General features: G+C 39.1%; 1 protein-coding gene and 1 non-coding gene across 3 annotated transcripts in view; one reads left to right on the plus strand and one right to left on the minus strand.

Moving 5' to 3' along the window:
• The first annotated feature begins 1430 nt into the window (after positions 1–1430).
• BCAR3 (BCAR3 adaptor protein, NSP family member) overlaps positions 1431–16280 on the plus strand; it is a 90963-nt gene continuing 76113 nt past the window's right edge. Inside the window, exon 1 of one of the 2 annotated variants that reach the window (XM_064663959.1) lies at positions 1431–2089. The gene's annotated coding sequence lies outside the window, so the exon portion shown is untranslated. Of the gene's footprint in view, positions 2090–8548; positions 8567–16280 lie in introns of those variants that run through there. The other variant, XM_064663958.1, reaches the window with a different exon arrangement.
• TRNAR-UCU (transfer RNA arginine (anticodon UCU)) lies at positions 2170–2255 on the minus strand. Its single transcript is given in 2 exon segments — positions 2170–2205; positions 2219–2255. It is a non-coding gene; the product is annotated as a tRNA-Arg (tRNA).

A 16280-nucleotide genomic window follows, 5' to 3' on the forward strand; every position in this document is an offset into this window, starting at 1 on the left:
CCAAAAGACTATGGTAGGGATCGGGCTGATGGTGGCTGAGATGTTGCTGGTGTGGTGCCACTAGTAGGCATGGTTTGTGAATAGAAGTAAAACGGGTTTTTTTCCTGTCATGGTCTCATTCACACTTCCTCCTTTTTCCTTCTTTGGGGTCTTTAACCTCTCTGCAGTCAATTTAGTCTCATTAAAACTGAAGGTATCTTTTTATCATTGCTATTTTCCATGTGGTAAAACTGTTCTTATCTCTTCACTTTTAAGAAGTCCTTTCTTCATCACAGGGGCCTGCCAAGGTAAGTCGTATTGAAACTTGGAATCCTGCCATAGCCAAATTTGGAAGGGACTATGAGAGCTTGTCCTGCCCAGCCTCCTGCTCAAAGCAGAGTTAGACCAGGTTGTTAGAGCTTTCTACAGTCAGGTCTTGAAAACCTACAGGGATGTAGACTTCCCACCTTCCAGAGCTCCATGGACTTTCCTCACGGAAGAAAAAAATGCTTCATATCCAGTCAGATAGAAAGATTATTAATTATTGTTTACTGCCTCATGGGCCTCACGTTAACTTTCTTTTTTTAAAATGACTCGATAAATTTGTAGTAAGCAGCATCGATCCAATTTATAGTGCTTGCTATAATCCTTGACTGTTTTTCCTCACGATTCTCTTAAAGCATTCTGAACTACTGTGTTGTCTGTGTAATATTTTCCTCAAAACCCTTTTCATACAAATATATTGTGGAATTGTGTTCCTGTACTTTTCCACTAGAATTCACATTAGAATCTGTTACACAGCCAGTATCTCAGGAGAGCTGTCCCTGTTCTTACCTCTAGAAAATGCCCAGCTCCTTGAACCACCACTTTTATATTTTTTCTTTTGGACTGTAGTCCTTAATTAACTTTTGCACTTGTAGAGTATTGATTATGTAAATATTACTTGCAACATGAAAACATGTATATGTAAAAGCCTCTGCCTTCAGTTTTTTTCAGTAGGAACTAAGGAAAATTTTATGAAGCTTACATACAAAAAGTAGGAAGGGAAGCAGTATTTGGACTGTAATACATTGCAAGTGACAAGGAGAAACATTTTGTCTTCTGTCATCTGATTTAGTTGCTTTTTACAAGTTTACTGTAGAGAGGTTCTGGTTTTGCTGTTTGCAAATTCTGAGGAAATTTGTTTCTGTGAAGGACTGCATTTTATAGGTAGATGGCATTTTTGAGTGGGTTATTGTGCTGCATAACAGTGATGGTTAATGTGCCAGATGGTGGGTTTCATTTTCAGTTTTTCCTTTATTGTTTTTAAATAAGCATTATTACAATTTGAAAGTTACATGTGCAGGATTAAAAGCAATTTATCAAACCCCCGCCCCCCCCGATTTAAAAAAACAGATAATTTATAATTTATTCCACTGCACAAAATCAGGGAGGTTTGTTTAGTTCTGATATTGTCTTGATTTACCATCTAATTTGATTGCTATTATTAAAATAGCTCTTCATCTTCTCTCTTTTTAGGTATGTGTAAGTCAGAAAAGATGGTGTTAGTTCAGGTGTTCAGCCCTTCAGTTTTATCTGCTGCATTTTGTAGGCTTGTTTTGTTGCTTGGAAGTAACCTGGAATTTATCACGGGGGCCCATTCTAACTGAAGTGCCTCCAGGAAAGACGCAGTCTTGGTTTTTCCAGTAAAATTCCTTTCCGCAGGCTGTCCTGGCAGCGTAGCGGCCCCTCTGCGCTGGGGTGTCGGTCCCGGCCGCTCTGGCGGAGCGCGAGCGCTGCCTGAGGGCAGCCACGGCACCGTGAGGAGAAGGAGCGCGGCCCTTCTCCCGCTGCCTCAGGGCGGCGGGACCGGGAGGAGAAGGAAGGGAGACCTTCTGCCGCTCCGCCCTCGGCCAGCCCGCCTTCTCGCTGCTGGAGAAGAAGGTTCATGTCGCTGGGCTGGGCTGAGACGGCACATTCGCTCGGTGGCGGCTGGTGCTGCTGCCTCCGCCCGCCTCCAGCCTTTCCCAGTCCGCCAGGCACGGCGGGAGGCGGGCCCAGCGAGCTTCGCTGACGGGAGGCGGCCGCCGGGAAGCGCCAGGCCGGGGGACGGGAGAACTGCGGCGGTGAGGTAAGGGACGGGAGAGCGGGGCGGACAGATTTCCGTCGAAAGGGGCGGGGGGAGGAAAAAAAAATTAAAAAGAGAAGACCCGACTCCGCCGGGACTCGAACCCGGAACCTTTGAATCCCTTCAACCCTCTAGAAGTCCAATGCGCTATCCATTGCGCCACGGAGCCACCTGTTGGAATCTTCGCGCACCGCCCAAAGAGCCTGCGCGCGCCGTCACGCGTTGGCCGCGAACGCTCCGGGTTTTTTCTTCCCCTTTTTTTCATTTTATTTTTGTTTAACCAGTACGAACAGGCTTCGTCTTATACGCTACTGCACAGACGAGTCTCGCGGCAGCCCATATGTGCCGCCCGAGCGTTGCCCACGGCCCGGGTGGGGCCCACGGCTTCCTGTGCAGCACTCGCCGTGGCGCTGCGTCCTCATCTCTTACGAAGACTGACTTTTTTTAAGTTCTTCAGTGATCAGTATAAAATATTTGTTGACATCCCACTCCGGCGTTTTCAGTATTCATCCTTGTGTTTGGAGGAATCTAAGTGTATTCCACAATTGCCTTGTGTTGATGAATTCTTCCTCCAGCCGGCCATAAATTCCCAGTAACACCCCTCCTTACCCAGCTCCCCCCGTGGATTCAGTAAAACAAGATATTCGCTTAAAAGCTGTAATTGTAGTCTGAAACAAATCTATCATACTATTTTTTTAAATCATGAGTAGGCATATGAGAAACGCCAGAAGAGAAGAGTATGAGGTTATTCTTTCTTTAGCTCTCCGCAGCAGTATATTCCAAGCGGAGCCTGTGCCTTTCTGCTCGTGGGGGTCTCCCTGGCCCGGCTCTCCTGGGCAGGGAGATCCGCGCTGTGGTGCCGTGGCCTGGGTTATGCAGTAGAACGGCTGCGTGAGAACCTCGTGCCGCACTTCATCGTAATTTAAAAGTACTGGTATCCATAAGAGTGGAGAAAAACATGAAAATAAGCGCACCCTGAAATCCGAGGAAGCAGGAAGCTAATCAAATCTATGTAAAATGACGTTACTTGGATACACGATCCACTAGCCATTGCCTCCAGGGCTGAGATAGCGAGGGTAATGAGTAACCGGGGTGACTCAGGCACACCGGCAGCGTGTCCCGTGATTCCCATGAAGTCATCTGGAGTGCCGGTGGCCAGCAGTAAGGCAAAGCTCGTGGGCTGGCTAATGACTGAATAACCCCTACAATGCTGCCGAAAAAAGGGGGTTGCTGGAAGGCTTCAGTAGTTACAGCAAGTACCAGATTACAGGTACACCCCCCAAGCTAACAGACTGTTATTGAACCAGAGCAGTTGTAAACACAGAAGAATCACAAAAATTATACAAGATTCACTTGTATAATTTACAGGGCTGGTCGAATTTACAATCTCTGGGTCTGTATGGTCTTGTCACAACTGTTTTGTTATGGACGGAAGTCTTCATAGGCGCTCTTGGTAAAAGAATGTAAGGTGTGGAAACTTTGAGTCCTCAGACCCCCATACTGCATAAAACCCAGAAATCTCATTTTTAAGAACTGGGTTGATCTTCAGAGTAATAAGCTTAAATTAATGTTTGTGCAACACAAATAAACCACTTGTAAGTAACTAGGAATCACCGTAAACATCTTGTAGTTTGTGAATACCTGGGTATGTGTATTGTGGGGTGAAGGTCGGTACCTCACCAGTGTGATCTGGTAACGTGGCACCTTTGGATAGCAGCTGGTGAAGAATCTGAGTTTGCTGTCAGAAGACTGGTTCTGAAGCTGTAAGAGTGAAGAATCGTGACACGTGATTCTTACTTCCTCTCACGTTTTGGTTTTGGTTAGTTGGTTTATAACGTTAGGTAAAGGCTGTTGTTTCCATTCATGCAGGAGGACTGACTGGGGCAGTGTTTGGAAATTTTTCAGAAATATTTCAAATTATTCAAGTCAGCTTGCTTTTTTAGTCTGTAAATGTAGTCCCAATGCAAAGCCCACCTTTGCGTTTGGACAGCAGATGGAGCTGCTGCATGAGAAACAGGACAGCTCTTGGATCATGAACTCACAAAATGTGATGTGTTAGGCAACACCGATGGATCTGATTAACCTTTGCTGGATCTGTCCTTTGGACTTTCCCTCATCTGGGAATGTCTGAAGTCCACTTCTGTTGCAAGCTGGCTTTTCAACTTTATGCTCTGTTTCAGGGAGCAGAAGTTTCTTGGAATACAGTTGTGCTGGTTTTAGTTACTGGCACTTAGAGAAATTTTGCTGAGCTCAACCAGGTGCCATTTTGCTAATTTTTAAATAGGAGGAGAAATTGAGATAGGAATACCTTGACACAAGACAGCAAGTGCATCACTGGCAGGCCAAAAACAGCACGGTCATATAACACTCTTCTATTGAAAAAAAAATCTAGAAAATATTGATGAAATTGAAGTGTTCTTTGAGAGACTTTTTACAACTTGGGTTTCAACATTAACTTCTGTTAATGTACTATAGTGCTATGTACTGTATATCAAATTACTTTTGGTAAGATTTGAGCTTAAAAATTTATTAAAAAGAAATTTTCAAATTTGCAGAACTTCCACAGATGTTTTTTGGGAGTACCATCATCTTCCTCTAAGAACAAGTGTAATTGATACATTCGTTGAAAGCAAGAGGTCAAAGAATGCTGCAGGCAAAGAGGCTGTCTAAGACTATTTCTATCACCTGAATAGTCTTACATACACACGTTACATAGGCTGTGTATTTCAGGTTCTTTTCCTTCTCTCTCTCTTGAAGTGGGATTAGTCCAACCCTACTGCTGTAACAATTCACTGGTGTAGTGCAGCAAGAGAAAGCACTCTTCAAACTGGCAGAAAAAGGCTTGGATGCGCAGGGTCTGAGGATACTGAAAATAACACTTTCAGGGAGAGTTTCTTTTGGTAATTTACAATTTGATTTTTTTTAAATTTATTTTCTTAACATGAAGATAAATGCTTCACATTGTAGATGCTTCTGCATCTCTGCCTTTTCCTCAGTGGGGGCTGTAATTGCCATGTGACTATCAGGGGATTGAAGAATTACCTGTCCTTGTTTGCCAGGCTGCCAGCAGGCAGACTGCTGTTGAGAACCTCTTCCAATTATCTTCTTTGTGCCTGTTGTTGGACTAATGCATGCTCTGTCCCATTGAGTATATTTGAGTAGATAGGAGTCATTCCCCAGGGCAGTGCCTTGCTGACTTGGGGAGACATGAGCAGTCATGCCAAATCACTTCTACAAGGGATTATAATGTTAATTCCGTGTAGCTCTATTAACAGAGCAGCTGCTGCAAAGCCAGCTCTGAGATGAATAGTCTTTTGGTGGAAAAGTTTGAAGTCCTTTCCTCATGTTCCATAAGTAATTTTTTTTCATAGTAATTTTATATATCTGGTATACAATCCATGGGTCTTAGTGATTGTTCTCTGTGATGCTACAATTGGTGAAGAGCCTAGGAACTTGTTAGAATGGTATCACTCAGATTCCTTCCAATATCTTCTTTTGGAAAGCAAAGTACATAAGGCCAGGTGTCTACAGTGATTCTGTTTTTGTGAGGGATTTTTCCCCCCTGTTTTTCCTGCTTCTTGAATATATACATTTGAAGGCCATTCACTGCAATGGTACAGACAGAGGGTCAAAGGAACATTTTGAATAAATGCAGGTTATTGCAGTCATGGTCAGCAGTGCTTTCTTCATATTACAGAAGAATGAAAGTCATGGCTACAAGGTGCTTTTCATCCTTAATTCACATTTATGTCCTTTGTGATATTACTATTGACTGTTTTCATTAAAAATAATTGGAGAATTAACAGCTGGCAGGAAATCCTCAACACTTACAGAAATCAGTGTCAGTAATCACACATACAGATGGGTTGGCTGGTGGGTTGGTTTGAAGTGGCAAACGCTTGACAAACATTTATTTCAAGACTGGTCCCTAATAGTGCCAAACCTATTCAGTCACATGGAATCTCTCAGAGCACTGCAACAGGACATTTGGATAAGTCCTAGCTAGTGCCTCTTGCCAAAAGTGGAGTATGTCAGATTTCCAGAGAGATGAGAATCTGTTTCAAGACAATTTCAATGTTTTCTGTTGCTAACTGGATCTGTTTTTTTATCAGAGAATGAATTTCATCAATTTTTTTTTTAGAAATTAATAAGATTTGTGTTGAACACCCTTCAAAAATATCTGAAATGATGCCTTTAAATATATTTTAAAATTCTATTCTTAAAAGCTCCCTTTTTTGTTTTTATTAAAAATCACATTTTATTAGTATTTTCATAATTTTATGCTTGTTTACACTGGGACTTTGCTTAGCAGACCTATTTCTTGCTTCCTTAGTGGGCCTTTTCTGCTTTGAAATCTTCTGTTCACGTTTTATAGCTTAACACAGAATTAGCTTCTAGCATCTTTTCTCAGATTTTATGCTTCTGTAATCTATCAGTACAGCTTTTTTCTCTATTTTAACAGCCATATTGGAAGAACATTGAACTAGCAAGTGATTTTTATAGCTAATCCTTGCACAGTCATTGCTCTATATTCATCCTTCCAATTTTTGTCTCATATACCCAGTCATTGAATTAATGCAACTTATCACCCAGCAGAAGTTACAGTATGAAGAAACAAAAAGCTGCACATCAAAGGGTCTTCTGTGCAGACAGAGCAGACACAAAGGCTTCTTTGTGATGAATGTGCAGAGTTAGCTCTGCCACTCTAAATCAGTAGTGAATTTTCTTCAATTCTAGCATTGAAGTAAAAGAATGCCCTTTGTTCTTGTAGGGGGTTTTAGTTTTATTTCCAAAATGCTGGCAGGCAGTAAGCATTGAGTTAACAACCTAAAAAATTAATTTCCTGTGTTCAGTATTGTGATATACTTTTATAGAAGTTTATCTTGGTTTATTCAATGTAGTAATAGGTACCAGTCATTTCTGCAGCAAAGTGAAACAAGCAGCTTCCAGAGTCAGTGCTATCTGTAAATCATAGGAATCCCTGAGAACAAGACCCCTTATTTTTTGCCACACCCACTGTAGAAATAATGTTCTTGTTGTTATTATTGCAATATATGACTGTAGTTAATTTTGTAAATATCTGAATTTGCAACCACTAAGATTCAGAAAAACAGTCTGAAAAAAGCCAAAAGAAATGCCATCACAGCTCCCATCCAAAATTACAGAGATTAGGGTAGACATTTACACCCAGATAGTATGGCAGGGAGGTTTCAATCTGGTTTTGATACAAATGGTCTTTATTCCATAAGATTGCTACAAAATTATCACTTGCTTTTGTTAGTGTTGTGATTACAGGATATTCTTTTGTATGTCCAAAGGTGGGAATGTGGCTTCTTAATTTACCTTCAAGCGCTAATCCTGCTCACAGGTAGTTCAGAGGGGCAAAAGGCCTTTGGATTTGGTGTTAATTGCTATGTAGTTGGTCTTAATTGCACAGAGGCCTTGTGTTTTTTGACTGACGGTTTTGCATCTTGTTTGTCAGCAATGAAGTTATCTGCTAGAGATAGTCGTATGTTTTATGTTACTAATTAGAATGAGAAAAGTGAAACAGCATTTGGTGAAAGTGTGAGAAATGGTATCTAAGCAGGCGGGACAAGCAAATTGCACAGAGTTGAAACGGAATAGGGAAATCTGGCACAGGAGTTACTTTGCAATCCTTGGAAAAAATGAGAGTACAGGTGAAAAAAAGAAGGGGTAAAGGAGAAACATGAAGACCTGGGCTATGGAAAATGAGAGTAATGTTGATGGTGCTAATAAGACTTTGAGGGGGGGCTTGGCTTTGGTTTGAGATTGTTTTTTCAGTCTTCACTCTTGCAGTGCAGAATGGGTTTGGGATGAGCGTGCAGCTAATCCATGGTAGAACATGATGAAATCAGTCCCAAACAGCCTGTACTAGTTTGCTTCTTCGTAAAATCAGAAATTCAGATTATTTTTCAGTCTCTGTGCTGGCAGAGCTTGTGTGACATACATCCAGTATGGAAATTTACACCTGCAAGCCATATATAGCTTAACTTTAACATACTTACATAAACGACAAAATCATTAGTTTTCAACTCATGGATTTTAACACTCCTGACATGATACCTCTCTGCTATAAGTAAAATTTTTAAATTTTTTTTTTATAGGAAATATTTTTTAAGAAGTAGCCTGCAAAGCTCTCAGCTGAAAGTAGGAACTTCTTATTTCCTAATGGCTCATTGGCAAATAGGCGGCACGTTTTTCACTTAGTAGAAAAGTAATAATAATAATTAAAAATAAGGTGTGAAAAAAGTTACTGAACACAGTATACAGATTTTCCTTGATTTAGGGGGGAAAAAACCCAACCTCACTGCTCGGGTCTCGTCACTGTGATTCATCAGCTGCAGCCTCCTGGGCAGGTCTGACTGCTGATTGGGCCCAGGGCTTCTCAAGGTGTGTCTTCTGCCAGGAAGCTTTTGCATTCTAAGAGCACACAGTAGACCATGATAGCCTCCTTCTATGGTAAGAACTGTTGTATGTCTGTTCTTATTGTTAGGAACAGTGCTTGGTGGTTAGGAACAAATAATTAGGTGTGCTAGCAGATGTTTCCAAACCAACTTTTTGTGGGTTTAAAATCTGGAAAGATCCTAATCATGGATCTTAATTGTGGCAGCTATTGCTCAACATGCTAGTAATACTTTTTAAAAAAATAAATGTGATTATATAATAGTGAGGGGTATTCTCAAATCCACAGAGAATTAGATTAAAATATTTTTTGTAATATTGTAAAATTTTGAGAAAGAAATATTTATAAGATTTGACATGGTCTTTATTTTTCCTAAAAATCATATCTGTTAACTATTTGCAGGTTAAGTAATACAAGGAAACTTTCTTCTCATGTTGTATTATGTTCAGGGCAATTTTATTTTTTTCAGAGATATGAATTTGCTTTATAAGTTCTTTGTCAATTTATCAGTCTAAATTATTTGGAAAAGAAAATTAATGTTATTTTAACATATCTTTTCCGTTACCTTTGAAAAAACAAGGGAGAATCTTGAGGGGAAAAATACTGGAGGAATATATTGGATACATTTTTGTTTTGTAATTGATAGTTTTATGTCAACTTTATTATCAAATGAAAAGATGCCATCATGGCTTTGAGAGAGAAACACAGGGATTGATAAGATTTGAAACATGCTACGTAGACAAGTGTGCATGTAAATGTCTGTGATCTGCTGCTGTTGGAGTGTGGTAGAAAAGGCTTAGGAAAACAGCAGCTGTAATACCCAGTCAGGGTAATGTCTGCTTTCCTACTTTTACAGCAGTAGTGCTTAGAGCTCATTTCACATGACTGTACTTGTTTCTGCTCTTGGAAAAATGTTGCAGTCATGGCAAAAGCACCAACTTCTTTGTGAGGGATGATACAGTGAGCCATACTAAAAAGAGGGTTTTGTTTTAATATTGCAGTAGTAAAGATCTTAATTTTAGTGTAATATATAACTGAAAACAATGAACCTTTTAAGAGATATTTAAGAAGTAACTCTTTTACCAAACTGTATCAAAAATACAAGGATTTTCTTAGATATTCATGCAAATGTTTCTTGCTATTGAGTAATGTGGATTGGGTTCTGGTGCTTCTTTCTTGGTTTTATAGCACAAATTTTGTGGTTTAGAATAATAGGATCCTGTTCTTTATGGACATCAGGAGTGTCTTCACAGTTAGTAATGTTAGAGTGGATTTTTGCTCAAAATTTTAACTCAACACCAGAGGGTGCCAAAATGCAATACAGTATTCTCAATTTCCTGGTAAAATAGTGATATATGCATAATATACCTTTTCTAAACATTGATGTTTGGATCTTTCCCAGCCTTTTCTTGTTTGCATATTCACCACTGTGATACTGTAATACCAGCATACCCCTGGTTCTAGGTTTCCTTACAATGACAGCAGCACATTCCTCTCACCAGCAGCTAGCACTGTCAAAGAAAGATTTTTAAGTATGCAGATAAACTTTACTTAGCTACAACAGCAATTCATGTAATTTGTGTCATGTTCTTGTCTTGCTTGTCCTGGCCTTAGTTCTTTGTGCAGGGGTCAGAGATTGGTTTCTATTTATATGCCATGCTGGCAGCAAAGGAAGAAGTTAGTAAGAACTTTGAAATGCTTTAATCACTCTTGGGCAAGACCTCATGGTGCAATTAATTTTACAATTCCCTTATTTATGTGATGTTTTTGTCTAGGCTGAAGCTTTTAGGGTCTATGTGTGTCCCTCTCTTCAAGCTCATTTCCTCATGGTACAACACAAGGGGAACCAAGTGCATGTACTTGGCAGTTGCATTTTATGAGCTTAGAAATTTGACTTCAAGAAATAAGATGATGTGCATTTGTTGCTTGGATGGCAAAATTATAAGATACTCTGACTGAATTACATATTTAGTTGGTTTTTGCTTTCAAAAGATAAAGCATACCATACCTTACAGTCCCTACTGCTGAACCACCACAGTGTATTTCTGAAGTTGGTTATGTATCTGGCTAAAGAAAACTGTCAGACAGTATTTGTCAGAATTGAGACCAAGAAAATCATGCAGCAGTTTACAATCATTATACTGGTGGACAGATTAGTGAGTGTCTGCTGCCTGCTTGTGCGTTCCCTCAAGTGCTCGAAAAAGAGTAAATGCTTCCTTCCTGGTGTCTTCTTTGGTCACACTCAGTAATAGACTGTGTTCAAATAAGAAACTGCTAAGTCTGAAATTCTTGGAAGCAACCATTCATTTCACGCCCATAACGTTTTCTTTCTGTCCCAGCAGCTGATTGCAATCACCAGTGCCAGTGTTTGGACTCTTACTTATCTGATTTGTTGGATTGAAGACACATATCTAGGTGCATTATTGGTTCCTGCAGTAAAGTACACTTCCAAATTGTGCAAGGATTGTGTAACCCTTTCCAGTGGATTATATGATTTGAATTATAATTAGATGCCAGGCTAAGAATTCTTTTTGTCATATAAAAGGGTTTCTGAAAAAAAGGAAAATAGTCTAGTCACTGTTGGAGTCTTTTCTCTATATTTTTAATGAAAGGCCTGACACTTTATTTGATGGAGTAGTGTCTTCAGATTAGTGCTGCTTTCTTAACTGTGTCTAATCTCATTTGATTCAAGCATGATGAAATAAAAAAAATCAATGTAGCGTAGGTTTGTTTGGAAGTCAAGGAGGGGGTTAGAAAATCAGTAAACATCGGTTCATCATGTTTAGTTAGCTAACAGGAATTTTCTGAAGCTATTAACCAGGATCTTAACAAGCAAATTTGATGTAGTATTAATAATTTATGGGGAAGTTCTGGTGTGAAAACTGAAAATTTTAAATCTAACTGTTTTCCTTTATACAGAAATTAGGAAATAGTTTGTCTATATAGTTTTAGTAGCTCCTTCGATAATATTTATTTTTTTACCCTTCCACCAAGCTATGAAATTGAAAAGATTAGTATTTGTCTCCATCATTTGCAGGAACTAAAAGATCAGAAATTCCTTTACATATCAATACATGAAATGCAAATTAAGTGAACTGTGCAGTGTTAGAGCAGTGACCTTCAACCAGACTCTGTGTCAAGAATTTCTGTTTCCAAGGCTTCTCATTATTGCTGAGTATTTTCCTGGCATAATGTATGGATCTTTTGTGGTGTGTTGTTTGCTGGAGAATGAATGAAGGCCCTCTGGCTCATTTATCCTACTGTCTCGCTTGGGATTTGAACTATGTTGCTAGAAAAGAATGTCTGATGCTCTCACTTTCAATTCTAATCCCCCCATCATTAAGCTGTAGCAGTTCCCCGTTGCATGACTATTTTCTCAGCTATAGAAGCTAGTGGTAGTTTTGGAGAGTCCATAGAGGCTGTGTGGTTCTGAAAAATAGCAGATATTTACTGGATATTGTATAGTTGTGCTTTCAGAGCTCTCAGTCATAAACATTTTGTATCTTGGAATGGGAAAAAATACCTCTATTTTCAATAACTTTATTTTGCTTCCTCCATACACTTCCTTTTTTCAGTTTAGCTGGTTTTTTTTTTTGTACTGTCCTTGCCTCAAACAGTTGAAATTGGGGTTAGCTGATAAGTTGTCATAACGCTGACATAAAAGCACATATATTAGACTGAAAAGGACTGTGGATTGTTTTGGTTGGGTTTTTGGGGGGAGGTGGGGTGTTTGTTGGTTGATTTTGTTTTAACAAAAGAAAAATAAAGGACTCATTTTGTATGCAGGCAGATACCATTTAAGAAGAAAAATACTGTTATTCAGTATAACTGTCTTGATTTCCAAATCAAGGAAATAGGAATTTCCTTGGAATAGATCATGGCTTTTTTGTTCACTACATGTAAGACACAAGAGTTTATACATAGTTAATAAAAGGTTTCCCTTTAAAAATACTAATTAGACCCAAGTGGGGGGAATTTTAGTGTGACCATTGAAATGGCACATAGATTCTGTTTTACATTGTGTATTTACAGTGTAAGTACATTGATTTGTGTGTGAAGTTCATTTAGCAGATTCAGAAATACATGTAAACATCTAATCTGATGCACATTTTGTTAACAGAGTAAGGAACAAATTCCATTTCAAACGTTTTAAGTGGGAATACGTGAGACATTTTTTGTAGTAAAGAACTGGTTTATGTAACAGTATTTGTATTTATTAACCTCCTGTTAAATTTAAGAAATGGAAACCTATTATCTAGGCAAGTGCTGATTTACTTCTAGAGTTATTACCATGTTTACAGACTCTTCCACTAGTGAAACTGCACTATTGCTCATGTAACGGTGGGTAAAAAAAACCAAACAAGGAAAATTCTAGTAATTTTTGTGTGACAGCTTTTTCTCTAATGATGCTTTACTGCAGGTTTTCAGCTATTTGTTTATCTTCCTCCTCATGCCATCTTGTCCATTAACTTCTCACTTTCCCTCTTACAGTTTCATAGACTCCACTTCTAGAGAAGTCCTTCTGAGGAGGAAGATAAAAGAGATGTTTAGTTATACTGAGAGAGAAAGACTTCAGAAAAACTGCAATAAAATTTTAGAATATTATAATTAGCAAAAACTCTTTAGGAAACTAACCATATACTCTGCCCATGAAGTTTGGGAACCATCAATAATTGCAGTGTTCTTGACAGGTGTCTTTCTGTGTACAAGTTCTGTACACCCATGCTCAGCCATGTCATTAGAACTGAGAGCTGAAAATTCCCTTACAATGTTAAATATCTTGTGGAAATATCTCTTTATATTGTAGCTCACAGTACTTGAGAGTCTTTAATATAGTCCTCTCGACTACATACTTTAGTACAATGACTCCTGTGTTACAGAGCGGTGCACTTCTTTCATCAAATTTCCAGATTTATCAGTTAATGTTAATGTGACTTTTAAAATTATCATGGATACTTGTGCTAATAAACTGCAGGTTTTACAATGCAGTGCTGTCAGTCTTGAAACTTGCTTGCCCTCTTGTTCCAACAGCAAGCCTAATGTAGGCTCACTTTGAAAGCCTGTGTACTGAACAAGCCCTCCAGGACAGGAGATGAGCTAGGTTCTGGTTTAGTTTTGTGCTGTGGAATACTGCTGATGTACAAGTCTGTGTTACTTTTGCATGCAGATTTACTTTTTGTGTTGTAAACACTTAGAATGTCTTTGAAATAGGTGGGGTATTAAATGAAGGAAGATATATCAAAGCAGAACTCTCTTTACTACTGCGGAGTGTTGTAAATGAGCTGCCTCTGCCTTCCTTTGCTCTTCTAATGAGAATACATAAAGCTTCAGACAGATGTCAGAGGAAAGGTTTAAGGAGTTAAACTCCAGTGCTTAAAAACTGAAGCTTTCCTTTCAGGTTGTACTCGATACAGTATAAAATTTGAGATGAGTTTATCTGGTAATTGCAAGATTACAGACAGCACAATCAAAGGCAAAGTGATACTACAGCTAGAAGCCCAGTGCTTCAGCTGAAATGCATTAGGATTTTAACCCAATCTAAGATACACCTGTGTCACTGGACAGGTGTTCAGATATTGCTGCGAATTAAGGGCTTGGCTGAAGCAATCTGCTTGGCTCTGAATCTCAGCTGAGTTCCTCTAAGTTGCACTTGAGAACCAAAGCTCTACTTGAAGGTGTCCTTTACTGCAGTAGTATGGATCATCCTGTCTCTGCATTCGTGCTGTTATTGGAGCAGATTGCTACAGAATATGTGAGGCAAAGCTGGAGAGCCTTCTGTTGGAGGGGGTCAGTGCACAGCACAGTGTGGATAGAAGCTTGTTATGAAGAATGCTGTAGTACAGAAGTCAGCAGGTAAGAAAAGTTCAGTGGTGATGACTGAGAAATCAATAGAATGCCGCCTTCATTTAAGGGTGGTTCGTGGCTTGAATGCAGTAACACTGCATCCCAGAGTAGAAGGGAAACAGGAAGGGACTTTAAAGAAATCCTTTGGGCTATCTGCAGAAATACCAATAAAACTGGTGTGTAGAAAGACTTGTTAAAGAATTAAGTTTGCTACCACAAAATTAATCAAAAATACTCTGAACAAATTTGAATTGGCATTGCAAGTTTAGACTGGCTGTTATCTACCCGTGGTGTTTTTTATCTGGCTCTAGGACTCCTGGCACTGCTTGTACCATATCTTCAAAGGGAAAGGAAATAGTTCCTTGTTTTTTATGAGACTTGCCCTGCATTCACAAAAGCATGACTGGTAGCATTTTTGTATGTAAACTCAGTTGATTCAAAGAAATTCCTGACTTGCTACTAGTGTTTTCTCCAGCTAGAACCCAAGTATTTTAACATTTCAGCTCACTAGCAGTTTGGGTCCAACAGTGTAGCACAGAAACAAGCTATTGCTTTTTTGCACATATGATCAGATGTAAGTAAAGGATCTGTCTGACTCCTACAGGCAGACTGACTTACTAAGAAGGTTGATGAGATTATGACCCATTTTGCCCTTTATGGCTGAGCCCCACATAAAGCAGCTTCTTAAATGTTGCAGTTTTTAGCCCAAGTTGTAATGATACTCAGACTTTTTTTTTATCGCTAGTTGTCTCGGTGCAAGTTCTGTAGCATTCTGAGTTCTAGCCCTAACTGTCATGTATGCAAGGACATTCAGTTTAGAAAACAGTGAGAACATCAGTCTAAAATTAAAACAGAATTTATATCAAAACTTCATTTCTCCCAGCTTTGTGCCAGTGCCTTACAGAATTATTCTCACTGAATATAATAGTTTATTTTAGTTAACCTGCTTATTTGGTCTTGATGATCTTAAAGGTCTTTTCCAACCAAACGATTCTATGATTATTGATCATCTTCAGGAAATGCACTTTTTTTCTTTTCCTTTGTAATTATTAGTTGATTAAAAAGAAACAAATCAGTGAGGGATTTTACTTTCTGAGGGTGTTGAATTTCCAACTAAATTATTTTTATTTCAAAGTTAATTTATTCTTATTGCTTATTATGCAGCTTTTTGAAGTATATCTGGAGGTAGCAACTAGCAAGTTGTGTTCTGCTCTAAACCTCTAAACAGTTCTTATCACTTCTTTGTAAAATAAACATCAACAAAAATGGATAGAAAAATGTACCAGGCATGACTGTGGTTTGAACTACCCGACTAATGGGGAGGAGTGAGAGGCAAAGAGTGGGAAGTAATTGTGGAGCCTGATTCAGGAGTTCTGTGTCTATGAGCAGCAGCCTTATTAAAAAAAATATGTGGCAGTCCTACCATTTGCTTCCCATTCTGAAGGGCAGAAGAGATGAAGAGGAATATACTAAATGATAAAACATTTCAGAAACATATCGCAGTAGTAATTAATAGTTAAAGAACTTGAGACAGGATCTCTGAGTGGTCCTGGATCTGCACATTTTTCAAAAATGCACACTCTGCAGGGGCATGGTTCAGTTTTGTTTGTTGAGTAAAATTAGCACCATTCCATATATCCAGTTTAGCATTTTACCACACAAACGGTAGACTTGTTGCAATGGAGGTGAGGAACTTCTGGGTTGCTATGGCTGAGGACTTAAAAGGAGCAGGACTAGTATGTTTTAAGTTGGATCAGTCTACAGTAAAATTTTAGCATGGAATCACAGCTGATACTTCATTTTCTCTTGATCTCCTCTCCCCATGGAGAGCTTATCATGCTAGTTTTAACCAGATTTCTGGTTATATGGCATATATATTTACAGTCTGTTACTATCTGGCTGTTCAAGCTGAGAAGCAGCTGTGGT

This window comes from Pseudopipra pipra, chromosome 9 (genome assembly GCF_036250125.1).
Source record: "Pseudopipra pipra isolate bDixPip1 chromosome 9, bDixPip1.hap1, whole genome shotgun sequence".
Lineage (NCBI taxonomy): Eukaryota > Metazoa > Chordata > Aves > Passeriformes > Pipridae > Pseudopipra > Pseudopipra pipra.